The sequence below is a fragment of the Petaurus breviceps genome, unplaced genomic scaffold (assembly GCF_028583685.1).
Source record: "Petaurus breviceps papuanus isolate PSGF00001 unplaced genomic scaffold, PetGlider_PUasm1.0 90731, whole genome shotgun sequence".
Lineage (NCBI taxonomy): Eukaryota > Metazoa > Chordata > Mammalia > Diprotodontia > Petauridae > Petaurus > Petaurus breviceps.
Window position 1 is genome coordinate 6,268,761 of NW_027187325.1, and position 22,575 is coordinate 6,291,335.

Here is a 22,575-nt window from a genome sequence, read left to right on the forward strand (position 1 = left end):
GATGAAGAGGACTTTATGTACCTCCTCCTGTTTTAGCATGGTTTTGCTTTCCTCTTGCCAGGTCTCTAAATTTTAAGAACTTTTCATTCCACACAGTAGAGAGCTTATGAGAATTCAGTATAGCAACATTTCATAAATATAGGGTTTTTTTATATTTTTATGATTTAATGCTGTTGTTGATTCTGTTGGGCTTCCCCCCCCCCCCACAAAAGATACAGATGCAAATGATTCAAATGTCTATTGCTAATTCTTAAATAACCCAACTTTAGCTAAGAGATAACTTTCCAGCTAGGTGGCACAGTGGATAGAACAGTGGACCTGTAATTCAAATCTGGCCTCAGACATTTACTAACTGTATGACCATGGGAAAATCCCTTAAGATCTGTGTCCTTTAGTTTCCCAATTTGTAAGAAAGGGAAAATAACACCTATATCTTAGGGGTTTTTTGAAAATAAAATAAGATATTTAAAGGGCTTTGCAAACCTTAAAATGCTATATAAATTCTAGCTATTATTATTATTTATTATTATTATGGCTAATAAAATTATATATTATTATATATTAATATGTATTATATATAAATATATAATTAAATAAATAATAAAATATAAGTATGATTAATATAATATAATTACTTATACTATATCTCTTTCTATTGGAAACTCCCTATGGAAAAATTGCTTCCAGTTTTCTTTTTAGATTTATTTACTGCCTAAAACAGGACAAACTTTTGAAAAATCAAAACTTCTTTGATTTTGTAGTTAAGGGTGAACAATTTTTTCAGATCATATGGTCATCTGAGACCACCTCTATTTTCTACCCATTTATGTATTATCAGCTCTTTCCCACTCACTTACCGAAGTTATTAAAATAAAATAAGTAACTTTTAGGAAAACCCCCATCAATACCATTCTGGATTATAATCTCCTTTTCAAAAAATATCATCATTTAACATATATTCTTTATTGCCCACAATATGGTTTCAAATTCTATCCTTCTGTAATGCGAATGTAAATTTTAAAGATCTTCCCTGCCCCTAGGCTAAAGTGCACCAGAAGCCTGGGGAGGGAGGCTTGTTTTTCAGAAGATACTTTTTGATTGGCCAGTGGGTCAAAAAGGTTGTTACATTCTCTGAGCCAGGAGAAGGCTATATAAGCACTGATGTGTAGCTTTGTTTTGGGACTCACTTTGAGAAGTGTTCTGTGATTTGATCTGAATTCTGGGAAGCCGTTGTTGAGAGTCCCCCGGCTTTGAAAAACCCAGAATGTGGAAACCCAGATGTTGACTCGGTATGGATGTAATGGTTGGACAGTTTAGAAATCTGTCTACTTGATGTTTCTGTCTTGATAATTATGCCTGTATACTTTGAGGTTCAGGGTGCTGACCTTTTCTCCTGAACAAGGTAAACGATATATGTCTGACTGATTAAAGTAAGCTTGTTAACCCATTTTGAGTTGCTTTCCTTTAACAAAGCAGATCCAAGAACCTGTGGTAGCTGCAAACCCTGAGGACGCTTGGGGTGCTTGCTGCTACACCTTCCCAATGCAAATCTGATATTTAGGTTGGACCTAAAAGCATATACATCTTAACACAGCAGATTATTAGACCTATGAGGAGAGGTTACTGTATTTCTGTTTCTCTATTCACTCTCATACTCTATTCAGGACTGTCATCCAGGATGCTTAGAATCTAGTTGTAAAGGCTTGAAATTTAGTTGAAAGTTAAGGTAAACTGGGTATCTTACCCTACAGGAAAATAGGCGGGAAGGGCATAAGAGGGGGGATGATAGAAGGGAGGGCAGATTGAGGGAGAGGATAGTTAGAAGCAAACACTTTTTTTTAAAAGGAACAGGGTCAAAGGAGAAAATGGAATAAGTGGGGGGGGTAGGATAGGATGGAGGGAAATATACTTAGTCTTTCACATAGTAGTCTTTAATTACTATGGAAATGTTTTGTGTAACTACACATGTACAACCTGTATTGAATTGCTTATCTTCCCAGAGGAGGGAAGAAGGGAAAGAATCTGGAACTCAAAGTTTTAAAAACAAATGTTTAAAAATTTGTTGTGTTTTTATTACATGCAACTGGGAAATAAGATATGCAGGCACTGGGGTATTGAAATCCATCTTGCCCTGCTAGAAAGTTAGGGGAGTATGGGGGTATATAAGAAAGAACAGATTGGGGGAAGGGGTATTTAGTACCCTTGCTATTTTGGAGGGGGGCTAGGGGAAAGATGGAGAGAAAATTTTGTAACTCATAATCTTGTGGAAATGAATGTTGAAAACTAAAAATTTAAAATTAAATTGGGGGTAAAAAGAAAGTGAAGGTAAACAAAAAAGTCAATGTAGAATAGTGAAGGGGTATCAAGTAAGGTACCATGCATTGTATCTGCAACACTCCCAGGTCCATCTGCGCCAGATTAAAATGCAATTAGGAAATACTTACCAAATAATAAATAAAATACAATAGAAGATAGATAATGTTATTATGCCATTTTCTGACTCAATATGTGGCATCAGATATACTTATTCTGATTTAGTAGCCCCCATTGATATTTGAGTCTGACACCACTGGTAAAGTTGATAACAAGCTAGCTTGAAATTGAGATTACCAAAGTTCAAGTCTTGTCTCTGACCCATCCTCACTATGTGACCCTTGTCAAGTCACTTAAAGTGTCAGCATTCTAAGTAATTTTCTAAGTCTGGAAGTTACAGAGAAGATGTTGACCTACATACAGGGAGGAAGCTCCTTATCAAGAACCCCACCCCATCCCAATGAAATTTTACTTCTATATATGCATGTGTGTAAGTGTATATATCTGCACATATATGTGTGCACATGTATATATATATATATATATTCATGTATGTATGTATGTGTATATTGTGGGTGTATGTGTATGTGTATATGATCTCCTCTAAAGCACTGTTTCACTTTGGTCTTGGAATCCCCAATGCTTAGCACCAGTACTGGAATTCGGTAGTCACTTAATAAATGTTTGATGATTAATGGATGGATTTATCTGGACAGAAAAGAAGTGAAGGTCTGAACAACTCGAGGAAAGGCAAGAGAACTAAAGAACCAAACACACTTGGGTGAGACAATCAAGGCACTGTTTGCACCTGATGGTTTGAGTATGTATGCAGTGAGAAAGAAAGCTGGGTCCAGATTGGAGATTCTCATGAAAGCCAAGCTATGCATTTGGACCTTAATGTATAGGATACAGTGAGCAGAGGAAAGAGTGTTTTCACATACTACTTAGTAAATGAATCCTCTTCACAGTTTTTTATTGGTTTCCTGAGCTTTTCCTAGGCTCAGAGAACTCCTGGCTCTCATTTCTCACTCTTGGGGCAAGCAGCCCAGCCTGGCACCAACTTTGAATGTTTTTCTGAAAGCAAACACTTACCCGGGGACCTGGAAACAAAGAACCAGGAATGTAGGCCTAGGAAGTCTTTGTCCTGACATATTCCCTGACATGTATAAAAAGACCGTGAAGCAAATTGATGATATTTCAAATCTGGGTCTCTGTAGCCTGAGTGATTCAGGCTACTCTCAGGAGGCCCTGACTCCCTTTCTTCAAGGGCACATTACATACAAATGCCACTCGATTGTTTGATATTGTTCATAATTTATAGAAAATTATGCCTGTCTGATTTATTACCAGATTTTCTACATATTTGAGAATTATTCCACTTCTTCCCTTGTTCAGTTCTTCTCCAACTCAACAGTTTCTGCTTAGTTCTTGTCACTTTCCCTTCTCAAGGAAAAGAATATGACCTCGGGGAAAAGCTCCACAATATATAGATACTTTTACTCTCTTTTTTTCTCATAAGAGAGCTCAACAAATGATGACATGTTACACCTGTAATTCCCAGAAATATAATTACATGAGACCTCAGCCTTAGCCCTTTGGTCATATGATGTCGGAAGGGATCTTGGGGAAAAAGAAGAAACAGGGGCAATTTGCTGTAAGACACATTTTTATTAAATAGGCCTCAGGGCAAGTCAGCCTGGGACAGGAAATTTCAGAGCTTTCTACCTCCTTCATAGGCAAAGCTTACTCAGAGAGTCTCACAAGCTCAGTCACTGACAGAAAAAGAGTCGCTTTCTTTTGTCAGAATAGAAAGAAAGAGAGGAGGTCAAATCTGTCCTTCTCTGGCCACTCTCTTGCAAAAAAAATGACATGATTTGATCAGTGTTACCCTTAAAAAAAATAAGGTAGGAGGAATTTTTCTTTGATGCCTTCCCACCTCTCATTCAAAGTTCTTTTCCCACTAGAGTTTATATGTTGTCTGCTAACTGTCCAAGCTCTCTCACATCAATGCCCCAAGTAGCCCTGCCTTTCATAGAAATACCCATTCCTCTCCCCTTCAAACATACTTATTCTATGTCCCTTTCCATCAATTATACAAATCAACATAGTATTATTTATAATAAAAATAACAACAACATTTCTACAGTATTTTAATATTTACAAAAAACTGTACAAATATCTCATTTTATCCTCACAACAAACCTAGGAGAAAGTTTTATTATTATCCTTATTTTACAGATTAGGAAAAAGAAACCAAAAGAAGTAAAGTACTTGCCTAGAGTCACACAGCTAAAGATCAGATTTGAACTCAGGTCTTCTTTCCTCTAGCTCTGGCACTCTATCTACTATACCACCTAGCTTAATATGATGTGATCCTATCTCTGATCTATGGGCCTGTTAGGGGACTGTGAATTTAAGATCTTCCCTGCCCCTAGGCCCTTTGATAGGCTTAAGTGTACCTGGAGCCTGTGATGGGAGGCTTGTATTTCAGGAGATGCTTTTTGATTGGATAGTGGGTCAAGAGGGTTGTTACATTCTCTGAGTCAGGAGAAGGCTATATAATCCCTAATGTGAGGCTTTGTTTGTGGGCTCACTTTGAGAAGTGTTGTGTGATTTGACCAGATGAGACTCTGGGCAGCCATTGAGCCCCCTGGCTTTGAAAATGATGCTTCCCTCTCTGGTAACTGACTAGGTATATATGTAATGGTCAGACAGCTGGAAGCCTGCCTGCTTAAAATGTTTCTTTGTCTTCTTGTAACTTCAGTGTAATCTGTCTGTATACTCTGAAGTCCGGGGTGCTTATTTTTTCCTCTGAACTAGGTAAATGATATGTTTGATTGACTAAAGCAAGATTGTTAACCCAGGGGAGGCCAGGTGGTGCAGTGAGTAAGAGCTCCTGCCCCAGTGTTGGGAGACCTGGGATTGGTTCCAGCCTCAGATACTTAACACCCACACAAAATAACTGGTCTTGTAACCTTGAGCAAGTTACTTAACCCCAATTGCTTTAAAAAAAAAAAAAGATTGTTAACCCATTTTGAGTTGTTTTCCTTTAGAAAATCAGATCTAAGAACCTGTGTTGGCAGCCACCCTGTATATGCCGGGGTGCTTGCTGCTATAGGGCTATACAGAGATCCTCTAAAGAAAATTGCCCAAAAATGTGTCTACATTCCCTGAAAATACTAAATAATTTCCTTTCTCTTCCCTGTCTCTAGAGTGTGTAAACTTTATTTCCAATGCCTCTACTTCTTGGTGGGAGATCATATGTGCGTGTTTGTGTGTATGCACATATGTGTCTGTATATATATATATATATACATGCATGTATATATATGTGTGTTTGCATGAGTATGATGACTTTGGTCATTGCTCATAGTTTTGGTTGACCAAGAAAATTGATATTAATTTAGTGATGAAAAGGAGCTCTACTATGAATGAATAGGACCTAAAAAGAATTATAGAGACTTCACTTTCTATTGGCTAAACTGTCAGCTTCAGGCAGTTCTTATTAGACACATTTCCTTTTATTATTTTATTATTTCTAATTCTGACCTCTCAGGTCAAGTGGAGAAAAAAATCAAATACTTTTCTTTGATTCTTAGAATTTTGGAGCTAGGAGGATCCTTAGAGATCATCTGATCTAGCCATTTTGTTCATGTAGTTGGAGAAAAGGCTTCAAATAAGGTAATATTTTTTTTTTCATTTCAATTATGGTCCAATGGAATTTATGACATGTCACATCTTTCTGCATGGTCACATGATTAACAGAGCACTCTGTATAAAGTTATAAACTATAGTTATAAAGTTAAATATTTATATATAATATAAACATATTTATATATAAAGTTATAAAGTATAAAGTTATAAAGCTATATTTATTCAAACTAGGGTATTATCAAAGAAATAATGCATAGGATAAGAAACAAAGAGAAATCATCATGAAAGAACTAATAGACTTAGAGTCTGAAAATCAAAGGGTCCAAATGGATAAAGGGGAGGCTGAAAACTGAGCAGAATTAACCAAGAACTGTTTGTACAGAAATATAAATGGTGAGAACAAAGTGATTAACTCTGCTATTTGATACATTTCATCAAATAATAACTGATTCAAGTGAATTAATAAGTTAATCAATCTGTTATGACCTTCAATGTTCCTTCTATTTCTATGTAACATTGTAGTCTAGTTCAGTCTAATTTAATTTCTCCATTTTTATCACAAGAATGTTTCATGTTTCTTTCTTACTGAACCCATTAGTAAAGTCTAAGGTAGTTGGAGTAACTATTCTACTACCCTTCCTTCCTCTTTTCCAAGGCTGTTTGTTTGCTCACAGGTTATGGATGAGTTGGGAGTCAAAAAATCATTCCTTCTGATGAGTTGGGAGATTCATCAAATCTTATTATCTGCCTGACTCTATGCTCTGAAGTTCCCCTTTGCACCCCGCCCCCCACCCCACTTCAACATCATCTTAACAAGCTATGTAACCTGAGGATCACTGGTCTTTGGCATCTACTCACTGTTGCATTCTTGGGACTTCTTGGACTTTCTACCTGTTCTAAAGATTCACATCCTTTTATACGCTTTCTCTCTCAATTAGAATGTGATCTCCTTCTGAGTATGGGCTGGCTCGGTGTTTTTTATTTATAGAAATACAACTTAGCAAAATGTTTGCTATATAATACTTAATAAATATCAATATCATTAATTCACTCAATCAACCAGAAGTTCTATACTAAGTGCCTATCGTGTGCTTAATATTAGGACAACCTTATTAAAAAAAAAACTGAATCGAAGCTTGTGTTTGGTATACTTTATCTACCTTTTCTGCATCCTTTTTCCATTTTCACTCAACACTAGATAGAACATTTTCATGCTACACCAAACTCTCCTTTCTTGAAGAAAAGCAATCTAATGTGTTTATATTAAGTTGTTAGCGTCATTTTTCCCATAGATATCTGTGGCTTAATAGAAGAACACAGGGAGATGTTAATACTTGACCTAGAATCCTTAATGGTGGAATTTCAGGTAACACTAGATTATATATTCTTCAGTGGGAGAGAATTCCAAGGATGCCTCAAATTAAGTGGCAACCAATTAAATCTCATCCATAAAGCAGTCTTTTCTAATGCTATACCAGGCAAACTGCAGAGACTGAGAGGGACAAAAGAAATGTGAGAAGCCTAACATACTACAGAACACAAAATGGATACTTGACAGATATTGTAGAGTAGATGTTTTTTAAAGCATTTTTAAGTCTAAAAAGACTCGGGTTCTATTCCAAGTTCTACAGCTTACTTAATGTATGACCATGGGTAAGACATTAAACTTTGCTGAAACTTATTTTATTTATTTATAAAATTGGATTAATATCTATTATCTTTGTCATCTTCCATGAGGAACTTAAATATTTGTTTTTATTAGTGTAATTAATATGGAAGTGCAAGTGAGAATATTGGGGTTTAAATATCAACTTCTATTAGTGACCAAATTATAACATTGAGTATTTATGCAGAGAGAAATAAATAGAGCCAAGAAAATAATATACACAGTGACTACAACAGTATAAACCACCAGATACACAAATCAAAATTGGAAGCTGCTGCCTATCTATATCTAATCTATCTACTATCTATCTACCTATCTATCTATCTATCATCTATCATCTATCTATCTATCATCTATCATCTATCTATCTATCATCTATTTATCATCTATCTCTCTATCTATTAAAAGCACAGTTTGAAAGAAGAGATGTGACAAGACACTCTCACCTCAACATTTTGCAGAGACAGGAGGTCCATGAATGTTTCAAATTGTACATACTTCCAGACTCTTCAAGTATATGGTTATGCTTATTTTCCTCTCTCTTTTGCATCTTTGAAAATACTATTTTAGTTATATAATAAATGTTAATATTTTAGTTATAATATAACAATTACTATGACATGATAATATTGCATTATTAATATTATATCATGTTTTATATTTATTTCATATAAAATAGTTACAAAGATAGCTATGTTATATAGTCTGGTTCCTCAGAAAGAGAGAGGAATGCTCAGGGAAATAATAGTTACATAAAAACAGAAGACTTCAATCCAAAAATTTTTTTAAATTAAGTATGTCTTGAAATTGTAAAAATAAAAAAGGAAAGAAGAATTCTCCAGTTTCTCCATCTCTCCTGAGATTTCACTGATGAGAGAATACTAGAGGATTTAGAAGAACTATGGAGTCAGGGAGGCAGAGTAAACCATAAAAAATAAGCAGGTCTATTTTCTTGGAGCTTTTAACATGGACTAAAAATACGTGTGGTCAAACATTCCAAGAATAAATAAAACCCCAAATAATCAATGAACAAGAGAGGATATTAATAACTTTAGGCGATGAAAAGGCAATTTGTGGTTCAGGCTCTGAGTCTTGCCAACAACTTATTTATCTTATAGTAGAGCTACAGGTGACCCATAAATTATATCTCCATTTTAAAACAATTAAGCACACACATGCCACACAGACACATACATACACACATGCTTGCACTCACATGCACTTGCATATATTCATGCATGCATATCCTCACAGATAGACATGCATAAACATACACATAGAGTATGCTCACACATGAGCACTGCCACCCATATGCATATATTCACATGTATACATTCACACAATGCATGTCCTCACATATATGCATAAACACACAAATACACTCACACTCAAGAACTGAGAAGACTTAGAGGTGAGTCTCAGTTGTATTGGTGAATTATGGACACATTACTCATCTTAGGCCTGTTGGAAATTGAAGTACATTTGAGAAAGAAGCTGTGTACAAATAGCACCAGAATTGCTCTTTGCCTACAGATAAATATCAGAATGTGAATTCAACTCCCATACCTTCACTTCCTGTTTGGATGAGGTATTACCTCTTAGCTGTCCCCTGTACCTACTCAGAGCTGCTCATATGCTGGATAGGGTTCTTGCCACAACAGCAACAAAATCAATAATCAACTTCTGACTTGGCCCAAAGCTCACATAGGTATAAGGTCCATGTTCACATTATGTTATTCCCATTGACCTTTGTGGGTCCCTCTCTCAGATTTCTGACCTGCTACAGTCTATGACCTACAATAATTTCTTAATTTTCATTTTTCCTAGATTCCCAATTTATTCTTTTTTTTCCAAATTCTTCCATTTGTAGTGTGGCATAGACAATCAAACAATAAACACTCATATTAAGCACCTTCTAACATTCAAATCAAAATCTTTAAAAAAAAATAATAATAATATTTCCCTAGTCACATGTAGAGAAAATTTTTAACATTCATTTTTTTTTAAATTTTGAGTTCCAAATTTTCTCTCTCTTGTCTCACTCCACCCCCTCCCTGAGATGGTAAGCAATTTGATATAGGTTATACACCTTACTCATGTAAAACACATTGCTGTATTAGTCATATTGTAAAAAGAGAAGCAAACTTAAAGTGGTGGGAAACAAGGAAAAAAAATACAGAAAGTGAAAAATAGTGTGCTTTGACCTGCATTCAGACACCATCAATTTTTTCTCTGGAGGTCAATAGCATTTTTCATCATGAGTCCTTTGGAATTGTCTTGGATCGTTTTATGGCTGAGAATAGCTGTTATTCGCAATTGATCATCGTAGAGTATTGCTATTACTGGGTACCCCGTTCTTCTGGTTCTACTCACTTGAATTTGCATCAATTCTTAAAAGGCCTTCTGGGTTTGGTTTGGTTTGGTTTGGTTTTTTAACTCAGCCTGCTTATCATTTCTTATAACATAGCAATATACCAGTACAGTCATATACCACAACTTGTTCAACCATTCCACGATTGACAGACATCTCAATTTCCAGTTCTTTGCCCCTACAAAAAAGCTGCTATAAATAGTTTTGTACAAATAGATCCTCCCTCTTTGCCTTTTATCTCTTTGGGGAACAGACCTAGTAGTGGGATTGTTAGATCTAAGAGAATGCACAGTTCAAAATCCTCTTAAGTTCCAGGGGTGGGGAACCTGCAGCCTTATGGCCACATGTGGCCCTCTAGGTCCTCACCCTTTAACTGAATCCAAACTTCACGCAACAAATCCTTTTATTAAGGGGTTCCCCACAGGTTGCCCACCCCTGCAACTGTTGTTTATAGATCCCTAAAATACTTACTTTCCTTCCACACTGAGATCAGAATGTGGCTTAGTCTTTTTGTCTTCCTTTACTTATGTTCCCATAGTATGTAACTTTATCATATATATTTACTTTCCATCAAATACACTCACCATTCAGGTCCTCTACCTGTTTTCTAGGACCTTGTCCTTCCCCTCACCTCAGCTACACGCAAAGATAGTCATACTCTTGTTCTCACCTTCATCTAGGAATGCACCTTCTCCATTTAAAAACTCTGAAATTTCTTGTCTAATCACTGTCAGTTGGCTTGCCACTTCTCCCTTTGCCTTTCAAAACTAAGCCCTGTTCTTCAGCCACACTCCACTCTCTTATACCCAGCTACACTCTTCTCCTTCCCAAGTATTAATCCTTTGGTGAACTAGTTCAACACAGCCCTCTTCTGTTGGGTACCTATCCCCTTTATCATATGACTGATTGCACCCTGTGAAGCTTCAGCTTTAGAGAATTACCCTCTGCTGCCTTTGTTTCTATGCATGAACTGTTGGGCAAAGGTGGAGAAAAATCATACAACTGCCCAGACTGGGTCCACTATACCTCCACTGGGCCTTCAGTACTGCTAGACAATTCTTTCATATATCTCTGCGGTTAACTTACCACCCCACTCACCACTGCAGCTTTTCCAATTTTTTTTATCTTGCCTCAAAATTCCTGTGGTTTTTCTTCCCTCCACCCTATTCTAATATTTACTGAACCTTTCTTCATATGTTACTGAAAAAAAAAATTGAGAATAGTTGCTAAGTCCCTCTTCTCCCTTCCTTATCTCACATCACCCAGATTTGTGGCAGAATGCCACTTTTTGCTTCCTCACCTCTGTCACATAATGAAGGGTCAGCTTCTAATTAATGCCCAAGTGATCCTATTCCACCCTGTTTTCTCCAGCAAATGGTACCCTTTTAATCTGTTTTCTCACTTATCTTCAATCTCTCTGTCTAAGGTCTGCTTCCTTACTGCCTGTAAACACAAGCATGTCCCTCAAAAATCCCTTACTTGACCAATCATCCCTGCTAATTATCATCCCATATCTTTTCTGCCTTTTGTGGCTAAACTCCTTAAGAAGAATGTCTATAATAGTGCCTTTTCTTCCTCTTACTTTCTTCTTAACTCTTTAGAGTCTGGCTTCTATCTCATTATTCAACTGAAACTACTCTCTCTAAGATTGCCAACGATCTCTTCAATTACCAAATTCAATGACCCTTTGTCAGTTCTCATCCTTCTTGACCTCTCTGTAGCTTGTGATGCTGTCAGTCGTCTTTTTGACATTCTGTTCTCTCTAGGTTTTTGGGATTCTATACTCTCCTGTTCCTCTTTCTTCTTTTCTCAGTGTTCCTTTTCAGTCTCTTTGGACTTCATCCAAGTTATAGTTGCTAACCACCAGAGTCCCTAAAACTCTGTCCTGAACCATTTTTTTCTTCTCCCTCCATTGTACTTCATTTAGTGATTACATTACCAAGTATAATTATATTCTATGTGTATATACCTGTACAGTGCCAACCTTTCTGATGACCTCCAGTCTGCCTATCAGATATCTTGAACTGGATGCCATATAGACATTTAAACTCAACATGTTTAAAACTGAACTCATCTTTCTCCAAACACTCCCCCTTCCAAACTTCTCTATTATTATCAAGATATGACTACCCTCCTAGTTCTCCAGGAATGCAACTTAAGTATTGCCTTCATCTCCTCACACTCTTACCCCCAGTATCCAATCTATTGCCAATGCTTACTAATTTTGCCTTTGTAACATCCCTCAGATATGTTCACTTCTCTCCTCTGATACTGCCATCACCCTGGTGCAGGTCATCTCCTCATAACTTGTGAAATTGCTCTAGCTTGCTGATGATGGGTTTGCCTGCCACTATTCTCTCTCCATTACAATGTGTTCTCCATTTAGCTACTAAAGTGATTTTCCTAAAGTTCAAGTCCAACCATGTCAATAAACTCAAGCGGTTCCTTTTCACCTCTTGGATCAAATGTAGATTCCTATATTAACATTCAAAGCTACTGTTACCTAATCCCCTCCCCCTCCCAACACACACACATACACACACACACACACACACAGAAACACACCTTTCCAGTTTTCTTAAATCTTATACATGCCCTCACACTCCTCAATCCAGTTCCTTCTTGCTATTTCTCCTATAAAATATTCTATGTCCAACATTTTCACTAATGGAATGTTCTGGCTGTACATCGTGAATGGAATGTCCCATCTCTTATTTCTTCCTCTTCTATGCTACTAGCAGCTGCTGTGGGAGTGTAAGAACAATAACACCAGCACACAGGAAGGCTTCTAACACAGGTTCTTGATCTGCTTTTCTAAAGGAAAGACAGCTTCAAATGGGGTTAGTAATCTTACTTTAATTAAACAATGAGAAAGATATGTAAGTAGGTAAGTAGAGAGAAGTGAGTATGTAAGAAAGAATCCAATAGACAAGGCTCCAACTGTCTAAACAGAGTAAAAGATACATAATCACCAGACCAGGGAGCACCAACATCTGGGTTCACAAAGCCGGGGGGTCCCTTAACAATGGTTGCCCAGAGTCTCATCTGGACAAATCACAAAGAAACATTTTTCCATGAGTGAGCTCCAAAATAAAATACCAACCTCCTAGCATATATAATACTGAACTAAAAGGTTCAGAGCCAGAAGGCATCACAACCCATGTGACTTAGTGCCTAATCTGCTCGGTGCCAAAAGGTGTGAAAGCCTATGTGATTCAGCATGGAATGCATCATAGTTGTGAACTAGGCTGGAGCTCAAAGTAGCAAGACATGCGTGATAGAAATGCCTGTGTACCTTTAGCTCTGGGAACACAGCTCCTGTTCCAAGGGGAAAAGTGAATACATGGCCACATAGGTATATAAATAGACAGGGAAGATATTATATTCCCTTAACTCTTCATTTCCCTATCTTTCTCCAAGTCCTGACTAAAATCTCACTTTCTACAGAAAAAAAATTGCCTAATCCATCTTAATTCTAATATCTTCCCTGTGCTGACTATTTCCTGTTTATCCTGTACATGGGAATTTCCCCTGGGTCTCCCCAATGAAATTGTGAGCTTCTTGAGGGCAGGGACTGTCTTTTGTTTTTCATTGTGTCCTCATCTCTCAGCATTGTGCCTGACATATAGTAGGAACACAACAAATATTTATTGACTTTTGTTGACTGCCTACTATGTTCCAAGATCTACGTTAGATACATAGGAAATAAATAAAATAGTGAGATAGTTCCTACGTCTTACTAATGCAATAAAACACATTTCAGGGCATGGTGATCAAAGTAGGGATCTTTAGGTAGTAATATGGATAAAGAAAGCTTGGTGTGATGCATAAAGTGCTGGACTTGGAATCATGAAGAATTAGATTCAAAACCTGTTTCAGACACTTATTAGGCAAGTGATTTGATGGGCAAGTTAGTTTCTTCATATATGAAATGAGGGGGTTGGACTTGATGAAATCTAAGCCTACTTCCAGCCCTGAAGCTTTATTCCTATGAAAGGACAATAGATTTTCACCTACTTTTCAGCAAACAAGGTAATATTAATTTGATTATTGTTCCCTGAGGAATAGATGAAAATCAGAGGTACATGAAAAGAAGCAAGATGAATCAAGAGTTATAGGGGCTATCTAGGCCTTAGTGTGCATCAGTAAGGGTATTAAGGGGTTTGGAGGGTCACTGTTATTGAAGGCAAGATGCATGAGGCTCAGGGAAGTATAATAGAGTGTCCAAATTGGAGAGGTATACAATTTCTGGTTTTTATAATTACTGAATTAATTATGTAATCTTGGGCTGGTGAGTCATTTAAATGCTATCTCAAATTCCTTGTCTGTAAAATATGAAAAATAACACTTTCAAGGTCTACTTCAAAGACTGTTGTAAGAAGTGTACTATGCAACCTTTATACTATCAATTAATTATTTTTACTTTTTGCATTCTTGTTCCAAAATGTATCTGGCTACACATTAAACTTATTTAAATAAAATAGGGCACCACTCATATTTTGAAGAAAAAAATATTATGATGTAGAGTTTTTGTCATTTAGAATTTTAATTAGTGAGTTGGACAAAAACCTACATGGCATGCTTATAAAATTTGGAAATAACAAAATTGGGAGGTAGTTCAAAAATGTTAGGTAAAAAAATTGGATTTTAAAAGAGTACATTAGGTTGGGGGAAATAGGTCACAAACTCCAATACAAAATTTAATAGGACAAATGTAAAATACTGAATTTGGGTTCATAATAACTGAGGATTTTTGCTGAGACATACAACCTTAGAGTGTAAAAAAAGATGCAGATTTTCTCATTGGAAACCCTAAATTTGCAGGTGGTGAAATTGAACTCCAAGGAAATGAAATTACTTATCCACAGTCACATATGTCATTAAGGTAAAGTTAGGACTGATGTTTATATCATTAGACTTCCATCCTTTCAAAACCCTAGAGACCACAAGAGCACTTATGAGCAAATATTGCAATAACATTGCTAGAAATTAATAATAAAATAGCATGCTTTATTTCAAAATTGGTAATATACCCCATCTTAGTTGATCCTCACAACTACTATATGAGGTAGATAGGGTAATTGATATTGTCACCATTTTATAGATTAAAGGGAAGGAGTGACTGGGAAATGAGCTAAAGCTCACATTTCCAAGCAGCTCACAGACATCTGAGTTTATATCCCAAGTATTAGTTGGTACAACACACTGTTGGCCCTCTTCACTGAAGAATAGTGTCTGCATTATGTAACAGTACTGTTGCTCAGAAACATATAAATCATTTTGCTCTAGGTTTAAGCCTATAAGAGGGATGCTGACAAATGAGTCCATATTCAATAGGACAAGCCAAGATTGTGATTTTTTTTTCAGGAAACCATGTCATTTTGGAAAGATGAAAGACCTTGAGGTTATTTAGCTTGGAAAAAGGGGGTTTAGGCATCCAAATATATTTGAAATGAAGAGATTTGATGGAGAAAAAATAATTTATCCAATCTGCAAGGTGACTTTCATCTGGTTGAAAAGAAAGGAAAGCACATCAACACAGTCTGCTTTAGGAAATGAGAAAGAGGAACCGAGGGTTCACCACTTCCTCTTCTGATTTAAGGTCATATTCCCATTCAGCCCAAGTATGGAGTGTGCATATTTCCTTTATTGATAGGACAACCAAAATTTTATTCCAAGTGAGTTTTTATTGGACTCAAATGACTTTTGCCATCCTAAAGTAAGCAAGAAACAAACAAAAACACACACATACACAATACATATACAAACTACTTGACTATTTACTAAGTTCCTAGTGTGTTGGCTCTTTTGTAGTTTGCCATTTACTAAATCCAACAAGAGAGAGGTCAGGAATCAGTTTCTGCAGACAAAGCATAGGATTTAACTTCTTTTCCTCTGTGTTCCACAGAGCACTTTATGGGTACCACTAATTCCCAATGGCACACGAGGGAAGAATCCTTCAGCCAGAGAGGCAGAAGACTTTGAATTTTTCTCATAAAGCTGAAATGACTTTAAAAGTCACTCTAAAATTTTTAGTTCAATTCATACCTGTTTCACCTATCAGATCTGTTTGTTTAGGCTTTTTGACTATTTCCCCAAATAATTACATCCATTATCTACTTCATTATGGATATACAAAAATTAGAATAAGAAGAAATAAAACTGTAAAAAGACATAGAAACTTAATATGCAATGATATATGCAAAGTGTTTTCCAGCCCTAAAGTGTTATGAAATTTATCATCATCATCAATCATGCAATGAGGATCCCACTTTCTTGATTCTTGATTCTCCTTCTGATAACTGGAAGACATTTTTGAGGAAGTTTGAAGATTTGATGGTACCATACAGAGAAAAGAACATCTCTTTGTACAAAGCTGACTGAATGCTTTAAGATCTGCCAGCTTTGAATGCCTTGCCCCTCCTCTTTAATCACCCAGTTATACTCATTCTTCAACGTCTGACTCAATTTCTGCCACTTTTTAACCTATGTCAGTCTAAAGTAATATTATCCTACTTAGATATCTCACAGAACTTTCAGGATCATATATTTTATGATTTATAATTATAAAGGACTTTAGAAATTCTACGGGCTAATCTTTCTCATTGTATTTATTATGTGTTTTATTAATTTAACCCTTACACATTCTTGCATTATTACTTTTAATATTTATATCTGTTATCGCCAACTACATAGCAAGTGATTCCAGTACAAAATTTACATTTTATATCTCTTTGCATTCCCCATAACTCTTAGTACAATGACGCTCAATGCATATCTGTTGATTGACTAATCAACTCACTATAGTGTTGTTCCTTTTGGCAAAAGGCTTGAAATCAGAAAACTTCGGTTTGAATCTTGGTTATAACACATAACAGCTGTGTGACCTTGTCCAAATCAGGCTTCAGTTTCCTCCTCTGAAGAATATGGAAGGTGAAAAGGTCAATAAAAGCGGTGACTACAGTTCAAATGTAAAAAAAATCACTAAAAGAAAGTTGAAATCTGATGAATTGAGAAGTCAGCAAAGGTCCAAGAGAGCAGAAAATTAAAAATTTCCCCCTACCTAAGGCAGAAAGATGGAAGACTCCAAGGATAAAAATCATTTACATTTTCAATTTGTATATCAATCAATAACTTGGGAAAAAACTTAAATTCATTTTTATTTTATCTGTTTGGGTTGGCATTTTGGTCAGTTCTCAAATAATTACATCTTTTATTTACTTTCCTGTGTATATGTGGGGAAAATAGAATAAGATGAAATTAAAATAAAATGAGAATTTGATGCTTCGAATGTGATAATACACACAAAATGTTTACCAATCCTAGAGCCATCAAAATTGATGATTATGAGGATTAATTTCCAATCAAAGTGCAAATGAGACTGTTTATAAAATTTGCAAATGACACAAAATTGGGAGAGTCAACATACTGGACAACAGGATACGAATTTTAAAAGATGTATCATACACAATGATATGAAATTTAACAGGATAAATATGAAATCATAAATTTTGGTTCAGCTTTGTATTGGCTGTTTTTGCTTTTTTATCTTTCTTTGCCACTATGAGGACTCAGTGCAAGGGGAAGCTTTATAAATCTTAAATATAAAAATCAAAGACATCAATGAAACATTTTAAAACAAAGTAAAATGATGTGATTAAAGCAGTTTTCTTCTAAATGCCCTTCTAGCTTTAATAATTTTATTGGAGAAGAGTGTCAATATTATTTAAGCCACAAGAGAAAAAAAATGAAAGTCTAAATCTCCTAAATCTTGAGATTGATTTAAAACTAGCCTAGTAATACCAGTACATGAATGAGATTTTTCAGGCCCCAAGGTTCTTGGCTATTTGCTGTGTGTGAGAAACAACTTTTGGATCAGTATAAAGATAATACTGAGTCACATTTATGAAGACAATTCATGTGGAATGGGAGTAAATAAACCCGACCAGCAGACATTGAACAGTTTACAGTTCATAGCCCTTCTAACAACGTGTGCAAAGCAAATAGGAAACTCACATTGCTCTCTGCCACTAACAAAATATTAGCTCAAGTTGTATGTAAGTGCTTTTCAATAGATGCACTGAACAGCAGCTCTCAAAACAATGCTTAGCATTTAATTTTTAATCACTACATTTTGCTTTGTTATGGGAGCAACCATACTCTTACCAAGCATTAAAATATGCACTAACTGAATGGAAAATTCTATATAAGTTTTTTATCCCTTTTTTCCAGTGGTGGACATGAAAAAAAAAGCCAACCCTTGTATCTATTTTTTTTTCTGTTTACTTGTTTGTTTTAAACAAAGTAGATACATTAACTTGGGTATTGCAGTGCAACAAAAAGTGTGGTAGATTTAAAGTCAGGCAATGTGAGTTCAAATTCCCATTGTCATTACCTGTGTAACTTGTGTAAAAGACTTCCCTTCTCTGGGCCTTAATTTCTTCACATGTAAAACAAGGGAATTGGATTAAAAGGCATCAAGGGTTGCTTGTAATTTAAAATGTATAATCCTATGAACTTAAGTGACCTAGAGGATTTTAAATTAGTAGATAAATGCTTTAAAAGAAAAAAAATTGACTAGGACAACTTCAAAGATCCTCAAAACAGTAGACATTGAAAATTTTCCAGCTCCTAGCTTTTCTATATATGCAATGGTACATAGGAACTCATGGTGTCAACAAAAAGAGAGAGAGAGAGAGAGATAAATATATCAATAACAAAAAAGTTTTATATGAAATCTCTCCGGATCTAAGCAATAATAATAATAATTCCTTCCATTGATTTGAATAGGTCTTTATTCTTCTTTCCAAAGCATGTTTATATACAACATTATATTTGACAATAGGACATAAAAGCAATCTGGAAGGGAAAAAAAAAGTATGCCTGTTATCATTGGAGGGACTTTCTGATAAAAAAAAATAAAAGGTCTTATGATGAAGGCAATTCTATATTATCTTCTTTTGTAGTACTGTTACATGATATGACCAAAATAGCAAGGCCAAGAAGGTGTCACTTTATTCACTCTTTTGCCCTATAGCAGTTGAGGTAAGAATGACTAGTGGTTTGGTGGTCCCTGAATTGAATGGCACAAACATGAGTTCTAGTTTTCTTTCTTGAATTTTGGCGGGGGGATGAGCATGCTGCATGATTTGGTTGAAATCCCATAGTATAGGATACTAAGCAGGGTTACACTGGGGTTGAAATACATATCCATGTCACTCTGATAAGCCACTTTCTTGGGACTATCAGCTCTAATGACAAAAGAGAGACAGACAGAGAGAAACTACAAACTTTTTTAAATGTATTTATTTATTTACTTTTAGTTTATAGCATTCAGTTCCACAATCCCTTGAGTTTCAAATTTTCTCGCATTCCCTCTCCTCCTCCTCACCCCCATAGTGGCATGCAATCTGATACATGTTGAAGCTTCAAACTTTGATATCATAAATCTAATATCTTTAGTAAGTTAAAATGATCTATTTTACCTTCAAGGAAAATTACAGTATCTTAAGAGTTAGAGGGAATATTAGAGATCATCAGATAATTTTTCTTACTTTTTTAATCTCTTTTAAATTCATGGCATTCAGATAGTCCAATGATTCAATATTTTTTCTTCCTTAATCTGTTTTACAAGTCAGGATTTTATTGTTGTTGTTACTGTTATGAGATACCTTATACTTTCTTCTTTAGCTCTTGACTTTAACATCTCTTTCTGATTCATGAAGTCATTGTCTTTTATTTGGTCCATTCTCCTTTTCAGGGAATTTGTTGCTTGGGCAAGTTTTTGTACTTCTCATGTCAAGCTTTTTATTTCCTTTCTATTCTTCCATGTTTCTCATTTCTTTTCCATTTTTCCTCAATAATTCTCATTGAACTCATAAGAAATATATTTTCTCTCTTTTTAAACTCTTCCTTCATGTCTTTCGGGAATTCTAGTTGTTAGTTTCCAAACTGTGATTTTTCTCTGAAAAATTGCCTGTAGAGGTTTTGTAGTCTTTCTCTTCTGTGCTTATGTGGTGAGCATACCTGCCAGCATAATAGCTTGTTATGTTGGGACTCTTTTTTCCCATTATTCCAGCCTACTTCATGACTTTGGATTTGATTTTAGGTCTGAGATCTGCCATGCTAGTGAAAGAAAGGTTTAGGTTGATCTTTTCAGTTCATTCTTGGGGTGTATTGAGTATTATGCTATCACGGGAGCTCAAGAATAGGCTCGATCAGATGGAAAGCTCTTGATTCAAAGTGACAGAAATGTAAGCTCTCATTGGGTCTGGGATTCTTGCTTTGGTTTGGACAAGATGGTGAAAGTGAAACCTTGCTGTGAGCTAGAGGTCTAAACCATGCCAGTTGCTACTACTGACTTCTGAACTTGCACCTTTTAAAAAATAGCTCAAGAACTCTCTACCCTGAATATCACTCCCCTTTGCATGTCTCCCTTCCCATTCCATCCTGGATTTGTGAACTGGAACTGGGCAGTGGGCAAAAAACTGCCAACTGACACTTGTTCTCATCATAATGCGCAAGTGTGGATCTATGCCCTGGTGCATAGCCTCTTCCTGGGCTCTGAAGTGGTCTTCATGGTGTACTGCTTATCAACCCAATTGTCAGTAACAGCAGACCTCCTGTCTGTCTCCCTGTGTCACTGTGGGCTGAACAAAGGATTCACTGAAACTTTTCCTGGATTTCCCCATCAGGATTCAATGCCTTCCCTGGACACACACACATATTTGTGTATGTATATATGTATGTATACATAGGTATGTATATTCTATGTGTTTCCTATGGAACAAAGCAGATATAAATAATAGTTCATTAGCAGTTAATCATTCATTTAATTTTATAATCATAGTGATCATTGAAGGTGAATTTATTTTTTAGGATAATATGTTATTGAAAAATACATAAATCAAGAATCAAATAAAAGAATAACAGTCACTGATTATAACAGCTTTTTGGGAAAGTCATGTTTCTCTGTGTTTGGATATTCATTCTATCAGTACCAAAAAATGTTGAAGTGAATTGTCTCTGATTTCAACTCAGCAGGGAATTTCAGTTAAAATTTCATTAGCTAGTTCTACTTAAAAGATAATATCATACCTTAATTTCCCATTCATGTATGAATATTCTGCTTGTGTTTCAGAGTGGGTATGTCATTCATGAGTGGCAAAAAGTTGAGACTTCCTGAATTGTAAAGTCCAGGAAGGAAAGCATTTCACAAAAGTAAAAATAAATTAGTGTGGGAAGCCAAGCTTACCCAGGGACCCCTGCCCTTCTGTGGCAGTGTCTGAGATAGTGGTAGAGAGGAGCCCTGCTGGCCAGCAGCAGAGCTGAGAAGGAAAAGTTAGGTGAAAAGACAGACTTGAAAAGAGTTACTTACCCAGAGGCTGACAATCATATATGAGATGGGACTCCAGTATGGTGGAAAACAGAATCAACTTTACTCAGCTAAGAGTCCAGTGTATATAGTGTAAAACTGCATAGTCATCATACCCAGTAAGCCATTATCTTTGGGATTACACCATTGCCCTAGTTCCCATTCACTTCATATGTGACAGCCTTGTACTCTATCCTTGTTATCAGGATATGAGTACCGGGCTGGATGTTCCAAACCTCCCTAAACTTCCCTAGAACAGAATGGAGTTGTCCCAAGGCTTTTAGTTAATGCTACATTGCTACATTATGCTAGTTACCCCTGACAACACTGTGAGCGTCCTTGTTCCCAAGTCAGGAGGGTATACCACGCTTATCATGGGGATGTGAAGCCTATGCCTATGAGCCTTCCTGGGGGATGGGGAACCAATCTGGGCCTGGTTAGCAGGGTCTTAGGGTGAGAGGGCTTATTCAGCCATCAGGGTCAGAGCCCCACTGGCCGTGGTCCTCTATAAATTAAAAACTGGAAACATAGATTTGGGCCAAGTGTGAAGGACTTTAGATGCCAAAAAAAGAAGCTTTTATTTTATCATGGGTCCTAAAATCAATCAGAAGCCATAGGACTTTGTTGAAGGTATGTGTAGAGGGGGTAACGAGAAAGAGTAACATAGTTAAACTACGTTTTAGGGAAATCATTTTGGTAGTTTTGTGAAAGACACACACATGCACACACACACACAAACACACACATCGATTTCTATAAAGCATTGTTTGACCATATTACTCTTTCTCTCTCCCTCTCTCTACACATAGTTTTGTGGAGGGACAGCTAGGTACCACAGTGGATAGGGAGTGCTGGACCTGGAGTTAGAAAGACTCATCTTGGTAAGTTCAAATCTGACCTCAGACACTTATTAACTGTGACCCTGGATAAGTCACTTGGTTCCCTTTGCCTCAGTTTCCTCATCTGTAAAATGCACTGAAGAAGAAAATAGCAAACTACTCCTGTATCTTCCTCAAGAACATTTTGAATGGGTTCACAAAAGAGGTAGACATGACTAAAAATGATTGAACAGCAACCAAAAGTTTTATGGAAGATGGATTAGAGTGGGAGTAATGCTGCTGCTAATGATGAAGAAGATAACTACTGTTTATACAGTTCTTTAGGCTTTGCAAATCACTTTTAATATGTGATTTTATT

General features: G+C 36.2%; 1 long non-coding RNA gene across 1 annotated transcript in view; it reads left to right on the top strand.

Annotated features, from left to right (window-relative positions):
* The first annotated feature begins 1,006 nt into the window (after positions 1 to 1,006).
* The window catches only part of LOC138145218 (uncharacterized), a 1,102,603-nt gene continuing 1,081,034 nt past the window's right edge, over positions 1,007 to 22,575 (top strand). Inside the window, exon 1 of the long non-coding RNA XR_011164146.1 lies at positions 1,007 to 1,402. This is a non-coding gene — a long non-coding RNA (uncharacterized lncRNA). The remainder of the gene's footprint in view (positions 1,403 to 22,575) is intronic.